The sequence below is a fragment of the Vidua macroura genome, chromosome 11 (assembly GCF_024509145.1).
Source record: "Vidua macroura isolate BioBank_ID:100142 chromosome 11, ASM2450914v1, whole genome shotgun sequence".
NCBI lineage: Eukaryota > Metazoa > Chordata > Aves > Passeriformes > Viduidae > Vidua > Vidua macroura.
The window spans coordinates 19,987,101-20,005,728 of record NC_071581.1 but is presented as its reverse complement, the minus strand read 5'-3'; the positions used below and the strand labels follow the sequence as shown (position 1 = coordinate 20,005,728).

At 43.8% G+C, this 18,628-nt stretch overlaps 1 long non-coding RNA gene across 1 annotated transcript; it reads right to left on the bottom strand.

Annotated features, from left to right (window-relative positions):
- Nucleotides 1–101: 101 nt before the first annotated feature.
- LOC128813086 (uncharacterized) lies at nt 102–5,535 on the bottom strand. The gene is made up of 4 exons (XR_008438906.1): nt 5,456–5,535; nt 1,833–1,992; nt 1,559–1,722; nt 102–311 (listed from the first exon to the last, which is right to left on the bottom strand). It is a non-coding gene; the product is annotated as an uncharacterized LOC128813086 (long non-coding RNA).
- Between the last annotated feature and the right edge of the window lie 13,093 nt (nt 5,536–18,628).

Below are 18,628 nucleotides of genomic sequence, written 5' to 3'. Positions count from 1 at the left end.
TTTTCGTTTTTTTGTGGTTTTTTTTTTTTTTTTATTCACTGAATTTTACACGAACCAGCTTTTTCGATTTACTGAATTTTACACAAAAGTTCTTTCCTTGTTAAGACTCATGAGCTGTGCTTCAAAAGGCTGGAAATAAAACTCAGCCATGCAAAGCCACACAGCTTGGAGTGATTGGTTTATCCCCACTCTGATCTTCCAGATGCCCTCCCTGACATTACAGTTCCCTCTCCAGTGACGTGGTTTTGTGTCAGAGGGTCTTTCCTCTCCATGAGCTGTTCTGAGACATCCAGGTCAACATCCTGTTGAATCTGGAGGAAAAGAAGAGTCTTGAGAAACAGGGAGACGTGTTGCCAGAAAAGGAGTCTTGGCCAAAAGGATGGGATTGCCAGACTGCCTGAACTCTCACTGAACCGAGGAGCAGGCTGGCCCCAAGGATCCCAGCAATCCCCAAATAGCAAGAAATATTCAAAAACCCGAGTTTTTAACTGTTCTCATTATACTAATTTGATTTAATCCCCATTTCACTTTTTGTTTTAATATCTTTTTTTTGTAATCCCGGGGTTTTACAGTGGACATTGCAAGGGGTTAACTCTAGATAGGCTTCTCCTCTATAAAGATTGGGTGTAGAAACTTTTAGCTTTACTTTCTTATCGTTTCTGGGGAATAAAATAATTTCATGTGCCATATTTTCCTTTTCCTTCTTTCCCTTTTTAAGGACGTGTTGTAACCAGTGGTGCACAAATGACTCCTTGCTTAGATAAGACATTATGTTTTTATCCTTGGACTGTGCCCCAGGCTCCCAGTAATGCCAGCATCAGCTAAGTTGGGATCTGATTACTCGTTCTTGCCTCTTACTCAATGCAGGCTTGATTATGCCCATTAATCTGGCTTTTTTTTTTTTTTTTTTTTTTTTTAACTGAGCTGTGGGCACAATCCTGATTCTCATCACTCTGTTACTATTACAGCAAGGTTTTTCACATTTCTACAATTCTAGGGTTTTGGGGTTTCAGGGTTTCTTTTGGTTTTTTAAATCAATTTCTCACCATTAAAATAGCCATTTTGTTATTTATCAAGCTTTTGGGAGCTGTGGCTCAGAGAGGAGAAATCTGAGCTCCTGCCCTGATCTTGTTGGCTTTAGAGATCTCTCAAAGTTTTCCATCCCTCAGTCTGATGTGAGGGTTGAGGATAATTTCCAAGGAAATTTGTGGGATGAGGATGTGCTTGGACAATTTTCATTCTGGGAATGACAAAAGGTTATAGAGCAAATTTCGTAGTTCAGGACCAGATTTCAGCACCACATCCACACTGATAATCAGGACTGACTTTGTGGAGGGTGGTGTTGGAGGGACAGAACGTGGCATTCGTTCCAAACAGATGTCAGCACCCTGCTCCAAACCACTCCAGCACAAAAGCAGCCCTGAAGATGGACAAAACCTTGCTGAGGTTTGGGCAGTTTCTTCTTTTTCCTCTCCCTGCTTTTCTGAGCCACAGCTGCAATCCAACCAAGACCTGCTCAAGGCCAGGGCTGAGTTTTATCAGGAGAAATCAAACTCACCCAGAACTGGCCACACATCTCCTGAGCACTGCTCACTGTCGCAGGGAAGTGACAATGGCCCAGCCCAGAGCCAGGAATCTCCAGCTGGTTTCTTATTGCCTCACCATGATCCAGCCTGACAGAGCAGTCAGGGAGATGGGAAGAGAACTCGGGTCCTTCCCAGACTGTGGCCACAGAAAGGATGGATTTGAGTAGAGATTTGTGAGGCTGGCCAACACTTTGTGCTGACACACGTCCCAGGGTGCTTTCCTTGGGTGCTCAGGCATTGACTCACCTGCACAGGCATCTTAGGTGGATAACCAAGGGCAAAACTGCCTGGTATAACTCAATCTTCCCAGTTTGGAAATGCACGTCAATCCTCCTCCACATGGACATAATCCTCTTTTCAATGTGTTTTCCATTTATTCCCGTTTTGACTCTGAGGCTGGATATAGCTGGAGGGTGCAGGGGAAAGGGGAGAAGGGAGAAAGAACCAGAATTAAGTTTAATAAAAATAATATGAGCGTTCAGAGTTCGAACTCTGGGAATGAATTAATGTGGATTCTCCTGTGTGAGGGCACAGGGCAGGCTCTGAAGAACACATGGTCCCAATAAGACAACACACTTATTCCTAGAAATAAAATTCAGGTGCTCCTGGGAACGCTTGTTAGACAAGATGAAGTGCAGCAAAGATAAGGGCACTTTGATTGATTAAGAGACAACACAAAGTACTGTGGGCAGGGCGTCAGAAATAACATTTCTTTGGCGAGGTAAGTGCTGGGGGAAGATGTTTGCAAGCCATGGAAGCTGCACATCCATCTCTGGAGGCTGATTTTAATGGAAAGTAACTCAGTGCTGCATATGGGGAGAGGTGTCTGAGAGACTAAAACTTAATGAAGGACTTGTTGGTATGCAAAATGGTGAGGCACTAAATGTATTTTTGGAACAGAAGTTTTCTTCTTTTATTCATAGAAAGCCAATTGAAAATCCCCTACCACTGTTTTGAAAATTTCTCTGACTGAAATGCAGTAATAATTATATTTTTGTGAACTTGCAGGGTTCAGGAAAAGGGTTTTTATGAAGTGAGCTTAAATCCATCAATGATCAGGTGGTTCTCAGAAGCAACCTTAGCCATGACATTACCTACCTGGACAGGTGGTGTCTGGATAAAAACAATAATTTAAAGACAGAAGGCAGCAAGGCCCTTTTCTGGGTAATGTATAATTAGAAACAGTGTGCTTCTGACATTATAAGCAGTGTGAAATCATGTCCTTAACATGTAATTACCATGGCAGACATTTCAAAATTATCTAGACCAGATGTTATTAAATCAGCTCCTTCCTTTCCTGGGTGCAGTTTGATATTTGTGATGCACTGAACAGCAAAATGTTTCTTTCCATTTTCAGGTATTTCTTATTACAATGAACATTTACATTTCTACATGTTGTGATTTCCACTGTGAGGGTCTCCTTGTTCTTCCAGCTGTTATCTCCCAAAAAGATTCTGTCTGTGTAGTGATTATTCATAAATAAAAATAATTTAAGAAATTTCTCAAGTCCAATGATGGACAATGACGTGATGGACACGGGAGAGCATCACCCATCATGCAGGAGGATGGAGAGGAGAAAAAACCAAAAAAAATCAGGGCCTTCACCTCCTTTTTCTCCAGACAAAATTATTTTGCTTTACTGCTGCCAAACACCTTCATTTATCATTTACTCATTTTGCTTTAGAACAATGAGGTTAGCTCTTGCATAACGACCCTTTGGAGTAAATAGAAACTTCAACAAGCTCCAGTCACTATGCTGGAAAAAAATCCTTTACAACAACTTAAACAAACAAACAAACAAAAACCAAACCAAACGAACAAACACTAACAAAAATAAACAAAAACAAAAACAAAAAAAAAAAAAACAAAAACAAAAAAAAAAAAAAAAAAAAAAAAAACCCAAAAAACGACACTCTCCAAAAAACCCCACAACAATAAAAGACCAAACCAAATTTTAAAACCCCTTAAAAACTCTTTCCATCAGGTTGGAATGATGGATTCTTTACACACTGTCATGTACAAATCACCCCACTGCCAGCAGTGACTTCAGGCTGGCTAATTTGTGCAATTCCCAGTTATTTCACCGAATGTTCAGCACAGATGAAACCTGACTTGGATTTGGGGAATAACTCTAAGATGTTTTACATTTTTCTGGTGACCAAAGGTCAGGCTGATGACTTGTTCTTTCTGAGTTCACTTAACTTTTGTTCTTGGCTGCAGAGCACTTGGCCAAGGCTGGAATTTCAGAAGCACAAAGAGCTCCCTTTGATTTCCAAATGTGAAGCAGCCTGAACTTCAGCTCTGTTGAGAAACGGGAGCTCCCGTTGGGAATAACAACTGGATTTGCTAAGAAATAGCCACAGGTCACTGGTGATTTAGAAATGAATCCCCTTTTTTTGGACACCTGAGTGAAATTTGATTAAAACCTCATTTTCCTTACATGAGGTCCAAGACCTTTTAAAAACCTGTCTGGGCCTGGCAAACGTTTCATAGCCAACACCTGATGCCTTCATGCACCAGTTGGAACTTCTCTTCTTTGTTTTCCATAAGCAGAAATAAATTATCAGAAATAAGAAATGCCTTATTTTTGAAAAAAAAAAATTCCTCACATTAACAAATACTTCTATCAGTGGGTATTCCTTGAGGATATTTCAGAGGACTTCTTGTCTCTTTTCTTTTCTGGAAAGAGATCAGCTGATCAACACTTGAAAAAATTATGGAAAAACAGAAACAAACTTCATTTAATGCTTTTTTGTAGAAAAAATCTGTTGGTTTAGTTTGTAATTGAACTTTGAAGTTCACTGAAGGGAAGGCAATTAAAATATTTAATAATGAACAAAATTAAAAGTACCAAAAGGACAGAAACAAAACATTTTGGTTCTTATGTTTGTTTGCAAATATTAGGCATGGTACCAGCTTCTGACTCAAGTTTGGGACCTTTGGCAACATTTTAAAACTAAAATTAAAGTTTTGTTCCAGGTAACAAAACTGGCAAATTTGTGGGAACATCACCTTCTGTCTGAAAATTTAACAGTTTCAATAGAGACCATATCTGGCACAATGAACTCATGAAAGCATCAACTTGGTTGTGAAACTCCACCTCACTCACCAAAATTAAGATATGATTAATTAATTAATTAAGTACTTTAATGAATTTATATTGTGTTACACAGGTGAGATTTTAGCGGTGTTTCACTCTAAGGCTGGGAAATGTTCTTTTTCCAGTCATTTCCTACAAAGGCAGCAAGTTTTTCCTAGGCTGGGCTGGCACAGGAAAATCCAGCCTCAAATAATGGCAAGAGTTTGGGCTGAGCTCTGCTCCATCCTGGAACAATCCATCCCAAATCCAAACTGTTGATGTATCCAACACTGAGCAGAAACTGGGAAACACAGCTTTGGAATATGCTGTCCAGAGAACCAAAACACGGGGAAGGAATAATAAAATAATCAAACTTCAATTTTTTCCCCTCATTCTCCCCTCACTGCCCTTGGGATGAGTTGTTCATGCAGATTTTGTCAGTCAGAGAACTACGAGGTTGCATCAGAGCCCCTTCTCCAGATCACCATCACTCAGTTCCCCTGATTTTCACCATCCCAAACGAAGATTTCACATATGGATTGGAAAAAAAATCAGTATCTCTGCAAGCCCTGAAGAAAAATTGGCACGTCACAGAATTATTAAGATTGGAAAGGACCTCCAAGACCATCGAGTCCATCCATTGCCCCAGCACTGCCAAGCCACTACCCCACGTCCCCATGTGCCACATCCACACATTTTTAACATCTCTGCAGGGATGGTGACTTCACCACTTCCCTGGGCAGCCAGGCCCAGCACTTGATAACCCTTTCCATGAAGAAATTTTTCCTACTATCCAATCTCAGCCTCCCCTGGCTCAGCTTGAGGCCGTTTCCTCTCCTGCTGTGTCCAGAGGGTGATTCATCCCAAACTCAGACAGGTGTCCAAGGGACCTCAGAGGAACTTGCACATCAGTGCCAACCTCCCTCCACGGAGCTCACGGGCAGTTTAGGTGACTTCCACTCAAACTTTATGGAAGGTGAAGTCACAGAAGATGAACTCCCCCTGCCAAGAATGAAAATGACACACGGAGCCGTCGGGAATTAGGTTGGTGATGTGGGCCCCTGACTAAAGCAAATAGCAAACTGCAAATAAATAAATAAATAACAAGGAGTAAATAGCAAATAGCTAATAAATAAGAGCAAATAAATAGCAAATATCCCAGCCTGAGACAGGGCTGGCAGCAGGAGAGGAGAGAGGAGCCAGGGAGAGCATTACCTCACCCGCTGTTGCTGGAGTAGGCATGGGACTCATCTGGAGCACTCCACTGCCTCTGGGCAAGATTTTGGCTTTTCCTGCTGAAAACACTGTTTAGTCAGGAGTAGCCAGCCTTGAGGAGAGTATTTGCTGTGACTCCCATGTCCCCTGTGAACAACATTCCTGCCACCTCGAGCTTTTTCAGCCACGGTGTTGACACTTCTTCAGATCTGTCATTAGCTCAGCTGAGGAGAGAACAGAAATGCTATTCAAGCCCCAGCTCCAACGTGGGAGGTTAGGAGTGCAAATCCTTGCCTTGCACTGAAAACATGATGAGTGTTTTATGTTGGTGTTGTGCTTTCTATTTTAGGGAATGCCTTTGTTAGGTTACAAGCCCTTTCCCAGCACATAAAGCACCGTTTTAAAGGGGTTCTCCTATCACAACTATACTCATTTATTCTGATCTGTGATATCCTACATCCCTAAAAATTAACCCAGGACTTGGGTTTTGACTTGTATTTTACAAATTCCTAGTTCTGGGTTTAAAAGCACTTACCTTGACCCTTGTTTTTCTTTTGTATTTTAAGATTTCTGTGGTGGAACCTGGATCCAGTTTGCTCACAATGAAGATTCAAATGTCACCAAAACTCACCATTTCCGGTTGTAAGGTTTTTTTTTTGTAAACCATTCTCCTCAGTGCCTTCACACTGTATTTTTGTTTTATGAGATAAACCAACAGATTGCATTTCAGAGAATCACCAAGAGTGTGTTGACCTTTGCCTGTGATCACAGGAATCATCAGCAGATTTACAGTAAACTGAACAACGATCCTTCCAGGGAAATGAGGCAGCATTTCCTGGGGTACTTTTGATTTCTGTTTCTGTCCCCCAGATTTTCTATCTTTGCCACCCTTCAGATGAGTTAATGATTTAGGACAAAGATGGGATTCCTCCAAAATACTCCTTTCAGTGCTGCCTGCTAAGTAAACTAAGCGCAAATATAAAAATTTCAGAGAAAAGATGGACCACTTAAAAAAAGCCAAGACAACCCAAAGGTTAAGTCCATTTTATCTGCAACAATCCATTATATATTTGCACATCTGACCTTGCAGCTCATTCACACACACAGACATTTTGTTGGAGCTCAGCATCAGGGTAAAAGGGAGAAGTCCTCAATCAACATTTTAAGTGTTCTGGAGAAAAACTTCATTTCTGCAGAGGACTGGAAACCTGAAACATTTTAAGTGTTCTGGAGAAAAACTTCATTTCTGCAGAGGACTGGAAACCTGAAACAGGCCCAAACCTAAATAAATATTGATTTTATTTTTTAAATGATGGATTATCTGAAATGTTTATTGTGTTGAAATTGAGGGGGCTTTGGAGTAAACATCTATGAGTTATAATAGCATCAAAGGGGTAAAGTCAAGAAGAAAAATGAGAAAATCTGCCAGAAAAGGTCACAGAGCTATAGAATATCCTGAGTTGGAAGGGACAACAATCATTGAGTTCAACTCCATCATGTCACATAGCTTGTTCTAAAGAACTGAGGCACAGAACCAATCCCCATTTTATGTCTTTTTAAAACAAGAGATGAGAAATCTCAGTAATTCTGGGTCTCACTCTCTGTGCACCCAGAAGTCATTGAAAATCCCCATCTCAGCTGGACATGGAGAGACAGAAAATGAGACTCATCAGCAAATATTTAATCCAGCACTGTTGTTTAGTAGCTTATGCTGGGATTCCTTCACAAACCAAAGCTCTGAGGGACATTAAGGCACTCCAGGCTCTGGGAATGTGGGAAAGAAATGTTGGCTGGGGGCATTATTGTACCCTCCCAGTCCTCAGCACACTCCAGTGTGTGAGCATCTCTGACAGGTTCCCAGACCTCTATCCCATAGAGACTTTTCCTTTTTTCTTATTTCTAGTCAGGGATAGCTTTTAAAAATGCTTTAGGGACCACGGAGAAAGCATAGAATTGTAGGTACAACACAATTATTCAACAATGTCCATGAGGAAAGCCGTGGTTGCTCATGAGTGAGACACCTCTTACTCAACCCCAGGAGTTTCAGGATTATGTGTGCAGCTGTTGGAGAGGGCATTTGGCAATTAGACAATGGGGTGATGGCTTTAAACTGCAAAAATTTAGGTTTAGATGGGATATTAGGAAAAATTCTTCCCTGTGAGGGTGGAGAGGCCCAGAGTGGGTGTCCAGAGCAGCTGTGGCTGCCCCTGGATCCCTGGAATGTCCAAGGCCAGGTTGGACAGGGCTTGGAGCACCCTGGGGTATTGGAAGGTGTCCCTGCCCATGGCAGGGATCCTTAAAATCCCTTCCAATCCCTTCCAACCCAAACCATCCTTCATAAGCCAAAATGACAAGTTATTTTTAAAGTATCTGGGGCAAATTCAGACAGATTTTCCTTTCTAAAAGATTCTTCCCCCCTCAAAAAAATGCAGTAAGCAGACATGTGGAAAGATGCTTTTCATGACTTTAAATTGAAGAAATTACTGTAAACATCCAGCTATATTTTCCCCATAATATCCATTTTTGAACACTTCAGTCTCTTCCAGACTGTCTTACTCATAATTGCTGCCCTCTCAGTGGGTATAGTAAAAGCAAGTGACTGTTTGCCAAGTGACAAACACAAATCTCCAAACCCCTGAGCCTCACAGATATTTTCAGGAAGCTGTAACCCCTGATAAATCTTTGCAGACCACTGAGATGAATAATATTTGTGGATGCATTTTTGAGGCTGCCATACTGGAGAGGTATTTGTGGCTGTGGGCTTTGCCACTCACATGGAAAAGTATGTTTTCCCTATATCCATCCTATAGGCTATATTTTGCACATCTGCCTTTAATTAGAACCATTCCATATCTTCAGGAATATGTGCCATCAAATGAATCATTTAGAAATTGGGAGTTAACCAGCAAATTATACACTCCTCTGTTGTTTTTTTTTTTTTTCATTCATGAATTGCCAGTGTTAAAATTCCCTCAGGGCAGAGTTTTTAGCAAATCTGGTGAACCCAAATGCGTGGTAAATGTCACAGGCTCGGGGGGACAGATCAGACCTTCATTTTTACACTATATACCCATTCCCAACAGCTATTTTTTCACTGACACATGGAATAACCTAATCTCTGTCCTCCTGTTTGTTTGGGGTTTTCTCCCCCAGATGTTTTTGGGAAAACAGTCTTAAATCCTGGAGGAGCTCTCCAAGCCAAGCTTCATTTCTGATTTCAGTGATGTTTAGAGCATTTCATGGGGTTGTTATTCCGTGGTCCCTTGCTGAAACAGGTCACTGTGGCCTCCCCTGCCAATTACATTTTGCTCCAGGCCAGAATTCTGCATAAAAACACCAATGAATTACCAGCAGAGGGAAAAGGCTCTTTATTGCTCCTATTTATACTTCAGCAGCACTTCGGGGACAGGAGCTCCCAGCCCAGGTGCTGCTCAGAAAAAAAGAAACATCCCTGCTGATAAAAACGGCAGCGGACAAGAGGTGAGGAGGAGAAGGAAGAGGGAAACCAGACCAGCCCAGTCCCACGTGCACAAATTCCCCTCCAAATAAAGCCACTGCACTGTGAGAACCACCCAAGTCTGACCTCACTGCGTGGAGGGACTTTAACCAGCTAATTGTTTTAATTGAAAAGGAGCTGATCCACAGAAGTGATTTCACCATGAAAATGAGAAAGAACGGAACAATTACTGAAAATTATTCAGCAACATCTCATGAGCCAATGGAGTCTCCATGAACTCAGAGAGAAACACCATCACCAAGGACTGGGACAATTTCTTTTTGGCCCGAATTTCACTGATGGGTATACAAGGTATATAGAAAACAAATTACCCGCCCCTCTGGAACTCTGCTTTCCCAATTTTATACAACAGCTCATCTCATCTTTCTCCTGGACACTTCCAGCCTTGCTGCTTTCTTCCAGTTAGAACTTTCTAACTGGCATTGGCCCCCAGGAATAACAACCAGCCTGGCAGCCACAAGCAATTTACACTCCACAGTTGCAATATTCTCTTGATGCACTTTGGTTTTGGCCCATTTTTCTCTCTAGAAGATTATGCAATGCTAATTGCATTCATTTTTTTTTTTCCAGGAGAGTTGATAGAAACACATCCAAAGGCATATTCCCCTAGGCAATAGGGAAATAAATAAATTGTGGTTGCACTGGAAATATTTGTATTTTAATCTGTAAAACAGAGATTAGGCAAAAGTTTCTAATATTGCTTAAGCACTTCAAGCCAAGAAACAATTCCATTGTACTTTAAATTAAACATGTGATTTTCATGTCATTCTAAAGGAGGGTAGATACATTTCTTCCCCAAATGTATGTTCCAGTTGTATATTCATGAGTTTAGATCAAGATATTAAGAAAATAACCAACATTTGCTGGGTGAACAGCAGGTAACACACCAATGCATTGCTAAACCCCACACTGCTGATCAAGTATATTAAATATTTTTGCAGAAATTTAATCTAATCCTTGCCTGAAAAATAAATCCCAGACAAGAGCAATTTGGATAAGGGGCTTTCAGAGAAAGCAGTACTTGCTCAGGCAAGATGGATAAATTAAATAATGAAACCCACACCTTCAAAAATTATTTTTTCTATGTTTTCTTAACAGGCAGATCCATAGACATTGTGATAATCTGTAGACAATCAGATTTAGCTACTGCATAATTTATCCCAGTAAGAAATACCCACAATTTAGGGGGGAAATCCCTTCTCTTGCTTCTATGCTACAGCAGCAGAATTGAAACCATCTCCCCTAAAGCAGGGTTATTCTGGATTTACCATCATCCTGAACAGAATCTCTCCCAGTTAAACACACCCAGAGCATAAAGAAATCCTGCTGGTAACAAAAAAAAAAAAAAAAGTTTTGCTTCATTTGTTCTCAATTTTCAGCAGCACAAGGACGCTCAGCATCAGCCATGGATACCCCGGTGAGCATGGAAACCTTTCCTGGTGCAACCAGAGCCTTGCCAAAACTTCGAGCACCAAATGTCAGCTTGGCTAATTGAACAAAACGCACTTTAAAAAACCTCGATCGAGCAGTTGGTCAGATGCTCAGGCTTTCCTCTTACTCCAGATGGCAGCAGAGATACTGAGTCACTGAGCAGAGCTGGTTTCTTTGCTGCACCTCCAGCGGGGCTGCTCCCAGTCCCTGGAAACAGCTTCCTTCTGGAATGGAACAAGGCAGAACCCAACAGAAAATAAAACAAGGGAGTCAGGAGTCGATTCCGGATGTTCCTCACCGTGTCCTGTTGCTCCTGGCCACCTCCCCTGCTTTCCACACAGGAACACATGATGTTTGCCCAGCCTCGCTGCAGAAATGACTTGTCTCCAGGCTGCAGCATCAGAGAGACAAACTGGAGGAGTATCCTGGAAAAGGAGGAATGGGAGATGTGAAACAGATGTTTTCCCTTAATTGCTTATTGCAGAGGCAGCCCAGTAACTGATCCACCTGCTGTGTTCCCACAGGGATAATTACTCACCCCGTGCTCCCAGCCAGCTGAATTTATGTTTTCCATGCCTCATTATATCCATCTCTGCCCAACAACGTGCCCCAAAGTGCTGCACAAGTGCCACACTCGTACAAATACCCATCTCCTTCTTGCCCAGAGCAGCTGTGGCCACCCCTGGATCCCTGGGAGTGTCCAAGGCCAGGTTGGACAGGGCTTGGAGCCACCTGGGATGGTGGAAGGTGGATTGGAACAAGAGGATTCTCAAGGTCCCTCCCAACCCAAACCATTCTATGATTCTGCAGCTCAAGGTACAGTTAGGAGTAGAGGTATTTTCAATGTTGTTAGATTTAGAGATTCACATGGCAAATAGGGCTTTCCAGAGATTCTGGAGATGTTAATTAAAAATAACAGTATGGTACATGTGAGAGGAGAGCTTACCAATCACAGCAATAAATAATTCATGTCTGAAATCCCTGTTTCTTCTAAGACCCCTTTTGTCATAGGAAGTGATCAGAAAGACTCCGTGAAGGTTTCTGAATATCCAGGTGATGTTAGTGCTGATTTTTAACTTGCTCATATATTGCTATTCTAAGTCACGTTCAACACAGATCAGTGGTTGATGTTTACCCATCATTTTCCCCAAATATTCCAAGCCTTGCACTCAAAGGTGCTGCTCTCCTGGAGGAGAGGAGCCCTTGGTAGGGAGTTCTGATCATGGTTAACATGCAATTAACAGTTACCAAAAGTTAATTGAATGAAGAAAAACAGAAGTTTCAAGGGATCTCTGCTTCTCACCTAGACCTTGGAAGCAGGGGCAGCCCACGTCCCCAGTGCTCCAAGAGTGGGACTGGATCCTTCTCACTGCCAGAGGAATTTGTCTTTGATGGAGTGGCCGGTGCACCAGGGATGGGAGGTGAAAAATTGTCACTGACTGGACTTGATAGGGCTGGAAACAGAAGGTGACCTGAGCTCCAAGCTTGGTTCTGCTCCTCGTTAGCACAGCCTTCATCTTTCCTTCTTTTCCAGGGAGCTACTCATTTCAGAGCCTCAGGCGAGAGCCAGCACCAGCTGGAGATAATTTAGTCCTACTTCACTAATGTTGATGTCTCTGGATTTAATATTGGCTTTTCTGGAACCCTCCTAGGGCTCTTTGGCTTGGCGAGGTGGCTCAGGTAGTTATCCTGAGCATAATATTTTGTTAACCAAGCGGGTGCAGATCTATTTCAAATACAAAACAGGAATCTGCTCATCCAGGACTAACAAAGCTCCCCAAACTCTTCCCCTGCTGAATGCTCAGCAGCCCTCAGCTCTGGGAAACATCTTCAAAAGCCTTTCAGGCTTAACTAATGCCTGCTGGAGTAACACTCAAAAGCAAAATGAAGTCCTCAGAGGGAAAATCCAGTGGCTGGAGAGATGGATGTGGATGGAAGTGGATGTGCTGGGAATGCAGAGAGCAGGGGTGAACGTTGAGCTTTGTCAGGGGGGTCACCAAGGGCTTTGCTCAGTGGAAGAGGCATCCAGAGGCAGCCAGACAGCCCCCACTGCTCTCCCCATGGCTCCTGGGTGATCCAGGGTGATGCCTGGTGAAGGCTGAGCTGGAACAGAGGCTGGGCAGAGTTACAGAATGAAGCAGGGGTTTATTAAAAGGATCTCCTCCACGGATCCACCTTGGGCAGCACCAGAGCCCAGCCAGGGCTGCACCCAAGATGAACCAAAATGGTCCCAAAATGCACGAGCGCTCCCGGGGGCTCTCACTGGGATCAGCTCTGCTCCATTTGCACCTTGCAGTTCATTGTCCCATTCCAGCTTTAGCCCATGCACTCCCATCCTGCTTGTTTTTCTCTCTCCAGCCCACGCTGTTTGTGCTCTTGGGCCTGAGATTTGGATCATTTGTCCTTGGTGCCCAGCTGGAGCAGGAATTGTTTTGTCTCCCTGCTCTGTGCAGCGAGCTCACCATCCCATAATATGGAGCTCAGACCCACACACTAAAGCAGCACAGAATGTGAAAAATATAAAATCTAAAACCTGGGGCATCAAGGGGAGCTGAGCAATGGCCTAGGGAGGAGCTGGGAGGGAGCCCAGATAGAGCAAGCTTTGAGAAGAGCAGACAATAAAAAGCTGAGGCACACCACAACAGCATTTGCTCACACCCTTGTGCCTGGGGACAGGCACAAACCCATGAGCTGAAATCCCTGGCAAAGCAGAAATCCAGAGGGAGATTCAAAAACTGCCCCTTGCCAGACTGGCCATGGAATATTTTCCTCACTGTTGCTCCTGAGCTCTGTCCAGGGGTGTTCCCAGCCTTGTCTTGCCTGGTGTATCTCTGTGCAGGATGATTTGGAACAGAGGGGCACCTGTGATGGAAGGAAAATCCCAAATGTGTCCCCAGCAGTGCTATAAACACCATGGGTGTTATCCCAGGAGCAGGACAAAGGAAGGGCACAAAGAGACTGAAGAAACCTGTAAGTTTACAGGTTTGGTTCCCCAGACTCCCCTCAGTCATGTCCAGCAAAGCCAAATTTAAAATATCTTTTTGCTTTCATTTCAAACTGTTCAGTTAGCTGCCTGCCTTACACGTGGGTCTGGTGGGAAATGTTGGTGTGATATGTATCACAAATAGAGTTTTTCCTTCAAGCCTCTCAAAATCCCATCTCTTTTATCAGTGGCTGCTGTTACATCCAGTTATTTATGCAGGTAACTGCAGTCCTATTACTTGCCAGTGGCATGGAAAAGCTCTGGAATTAACCCAGCAGTTTTGATGTCTGCAGTAATTGTACTCTGCCTCCTCTTTCATGAAGAGAAAAAATTGCTACAATACTCAAGATAAAACAAATAAATCCAGTATAAAAGCCCATCTAATTGAATTAAATGAAAGCAGCCTCTCAGACTGCCCTTTCTGTGAATCACATTATCTTCATGTTTACTGATGCTTTGACAGGAGACTAAATGATCCCAAATTTTATCAGAATAAATCAACTAAACAAAAAAACAACCAAAGAAAAAAACCCTTCTAAAAAGGACAGATCTTCTTAACAGTCATCTGGAACAGATTATTCCTCTCCAAGTAGCATTGTTGATACTGAAAGTGTTGTAACAATATCCTTTTCTAATGTGGTTCTGCTGTGGCTCCATCCATAATAAAACCAGTCAGTGCCAAAAAACCCACTTAGCATGACAAGCTCCCCAAAACCTGGATTATTTGTGTAAGACTCTGATTTGACTTTCCAAGCTCCATGATCTGATGAAATCTCTTTTAATATTTTTAAAGGAGACCAAGGAATGAGCATCACCTAATCTGGGGAAATGTTTTTGCTGAACCATACACCCTCCAAGTCCTTGTAAATCCCAAATGCCACTAAAGAGAGATGAGGACTGGAAAGCAAACCAATTTTGTCTGTTTCCAGCCTTGTAAAGCCTAAAATAACTGCACCTTTTTTATTTTCTTGAGTATATATTGCCAGCTGTGCAGTATGTCTGCATTCAAAGGTTACAACAGATAAAGTAGAATGTATATTAATCTCATAAATGACAAATAAATACCAATCAAAGAACACCACCTTCACACCAAGATACTCAGAAAAATCCAATAACATTGAGGGCTCAAAAGGAGGCAACTGAAACAAAACTACTCAGCAGAAGGAGCTGAACATTCACCATTTTTTTTAGCTCAAATGGCTAAAAGAGTGCTCTACCAGGATCCCAAAGAAAAGCATCTCTACCACATTAATGGTGGGCAGTGCTGGGAAGGTTCCTTCTTTTCCTAAAAAACATCTCCACTTCTGCCACCTCACAGATATTTCTCATTGTCTCATTGCTCAGCACGTTTCTGTCTCAAGCCATAAAGAAGTGACCAGGGACAGAGAGATGAGGACTGCAATCCCCTAGGAAAATGGCATTTAAAATTAAAGAAGTTCCGTGATTTTCACCCTTTATTTTCCTTTTCCCAGTGCTCACTTGCTGATGTATGATCTGTTCCTGTCCCGCTTATACAGCCTCAGTTTCTCTAGATGTACACATTCATGGTTACACCAAAAAAATTAGTCATTCTTCAAACTAAAAGCTCTTCAGAACTTCACAGGGGAAAAACAGTAAAACAACATCATAGCAGAGCCTGTTAGATGGTGGACATTACCAGTTCCAGCTGTTCTATCAGCCAAACACTTCCAAACAATTTAGCCCAGAGCAGCAAATCTCAATGAAAAACTGATCAAAACAAAAACAAAACAAAACAAAAAAAAAGGAAAAGAAAAAAAAGAAAAGAGAGGGGATGAGAAGATTCAGAGACACTTCTCTGAAGTCTTAGTCTTTGCCACCAGTCTGCTGTTCCCCGGGGTCACTGTGCTGTGCCTCAGCCCAAATGCCATCCCCTCAGAGAGAACTGAAATCAAAGAGCCCTGGGTCCATTGTTGCCTGCCCGCGCTGGGGAACGGAGCCCGTGGCCAGCACCAGCCAGCCAGCCTGGTCCGTGTGCTTTTGGCAGCTACTGGGACAAAACACGGCTTGGAGTCACAACAGGACCTGGGGTCCCCTCCCTCCAGCCCTGCCACCCTCGCTGAGAGCCAGCTGGGAGCCTTTCTTCTTGTTCTCTTTGTTGTCTGTGTTGCCTGATAGCAGAGGTCCTGCCAACCTACAATTAGAAACAAGAGCTGTGCCTCTGTGCTCTGTCTGCCCAGAGATAGGGCAGTAATTTATGTAGCCAGCATGCCAAGGACTTGCCAGCAATGTCAAAAGCAAGTTCATAATAAATTAGTCTTTTTGGGGCACTTCCTTCACTTGCCAATGGAGGAAAAGCAAAGAAAAATGACAAAGAGCCCCTCTCCTTTCCTGCAGACAACTGTGATTTATTACAGGCGAAACAAGGAGGATTCCAAAAACATTACTCCTATAAGGGTAGGTAACTCAATCTCCAGCAAAAATAAACAGCCATGTTCAAATAAACCTTCTGAGAAGTGCTACTGCCCTTTTCCCTAGGAACTGGGGGAGCATTTCTTTGCCCTGATATTGTTCCGCTGTGTGAGACGCTGACCCAGGGATCTCGTCTGGTTTGGGTGGCCTGGTAAGCCATCAAAGGATAAAAGACGGAGAACAAAGGGGAAAATAAAAGTATTATGAGCTGCAGCTGAAGTGCCCGACAGATGTTGGATGGTTGCTTGTGGGAGCTGCTTTCCATCTCTGGAGCAGAGGGTTCACCCTGCTCACTGCCCAGGCTCCTGCTCCTGCTGGGGAAGGGGTGGGATGGGCAAGGTCTTTCCCCAGTACACCACCCCAGAGGCCACTGGTCAGTGGTTTAGGGACTTCCCCCAGCTCTCCCATGAGCAGGGAATTCAATAAATCACAGCTACACTTAGGTCACATACCCTGCAAGGGTCCTCACCAACCTTAGAGCTTTCAGCAGTACCCACAAACCCAAGAGCAGCCTTCCTGTGGCTCAGAGGAGAGGATCCAGCCCCTCTGCACTGACCCTCTCCAGACCTTTTTCTGTCCCTAGTGGGAAAGGTGGGAAGGTTAAATCTCACCTTCTTTCCTCCTCTCCTGCTTTGGCACCAGGATGGCACATTGCTCAACACAACCAATGGAAGTGGGTTAATAAGAGTTTGGGAGCAAATGCAGACCTTCAAGAGAAGCCAGGTCATGGGCATCCAGCCTGGCAAAGCTTCTGGAGAGGTGGCATCCACCTGCCCACTGGCTGAAGTCATGCTCAAACTCCTTATCAGGCACGCAGCACCCCAGCCTCCGATGGCGTGACGTGTGAAAACTGCCGTGTTCCCCAGGGCCCTTGCACAACCACAGGGATTTTTTACTGCCTCCACTCAGTGTGATCCCAAGGCACGCCCTCTGCCTCCTCTGCTGCTGGCCTTGCTCTTTGCTTGACTTCCTTATTCCAGGATCTCTCCTTAATTAATGCGAGCTATTAGGAAAACTCACTGCCGTAATGCCAAGCCCGTTCTCTCCACTGAGATAAGACATAATTAATGACACGAGGCAAATTAGCCATTTGCTTGGGTTTGTGGATCTCTTAGATGCTGTGAACACATCACTCAGGGTGGATTTTTTTTCTTATTGAGCTTATTGTGCTTCAGGAAGTTCATCAGCAAGAAGAAAGGTAATTAAACCAGCCTCTTCTACCACACTTTAAAGCTAGTAGGGTAAAGGAGTGGGGAGAAAAATAGCAAGACTTGTCTGTATGGATTTCTGTGACGATGAAAAAGCTGGCAAGGATAATTTACTCATAATTTAATAGTGATCTGAGCTGCTGTGAACAAGAGCTTGCCTGGAGCTTCAGGCAAACCAGGCAGGGTTAAATCCCTGAGGAGCCCAGGCAGCTGGGACATCCTAAGTGCAGAGCAGGCAGTGCTGCCAAGGCTCCTTTTCCAGCCCATGGAGACAGCAGGACACCTTGGCCCAGGCTCCAGAATAGCTGGCATGGGAATCAGGGAGCTGCTGGCCAAGAGCAAATGCCAAGGGAAGAAGCATGCCTGCAGCCACAGCCTTGCAGGGAATTGGGTGCTGGCTCCTAGTCTGTGTTACCCATCCACGGCTGGATAAATGCCCTGAAGCAGAGTCCTGAGGAAAAGCACAGCCCTCACCTGCTCATTCAGTGCTAGAGGAGTCACCTTTGAGGTGTGGGGCATCTCCCTTACCCCTGGGCCAAGAATTCCTCCTGGATCCCATGCCCTGGTGCCAGCCCTTGTCTCTGTGGATGGCCACGCTCTGGCTCAGCTCTCAATCAACTCTCCAGACTGAGCTCCGTGACTAAAAAATGCTTTGGGAACACCCTCCCCTTGTAGGCAGAGGCCTCTGGAGAAGACAGGACAAACGGAGGAGTGCTCATGGTCCCAGGATGGGAATGAAGAGATGGACACCTGTGTCTCTGCACCCACCTTCCCCGAGGGCAACAATGGCCAGCTTGCCCAGAAACATCAGCAGAAGGGACATTCTGATGCCTCAGGAATCTCTTGGTGGAAGTGGAGGTGGATTTTCAGGGGCTTTCTAGCTGGGCAGCAAGGCAAAGAGAGGAAGATTAAGGATCTGTGCTCAGAGACACACTGAGCTAAACCACGATCAACCAACATTTCCCATTGGTGACTTCAGCCCTAAGTGCTTCAAACTGTCTGCTTGGGAGATCCAGCTCATCACCCCAAGCCCCTGTGAGGCAGGAGGTCCCACCTGAAACCTTCTGCAGAACCCCTGAAGCACAGAGGCTGCACAAATAACCCTGCAGGAAAGCTCCATTTCAAAGCAGTTTGCAGTGAAAATAAAACACTTCAGCACAGGGTGTTCTTCAAAGTACA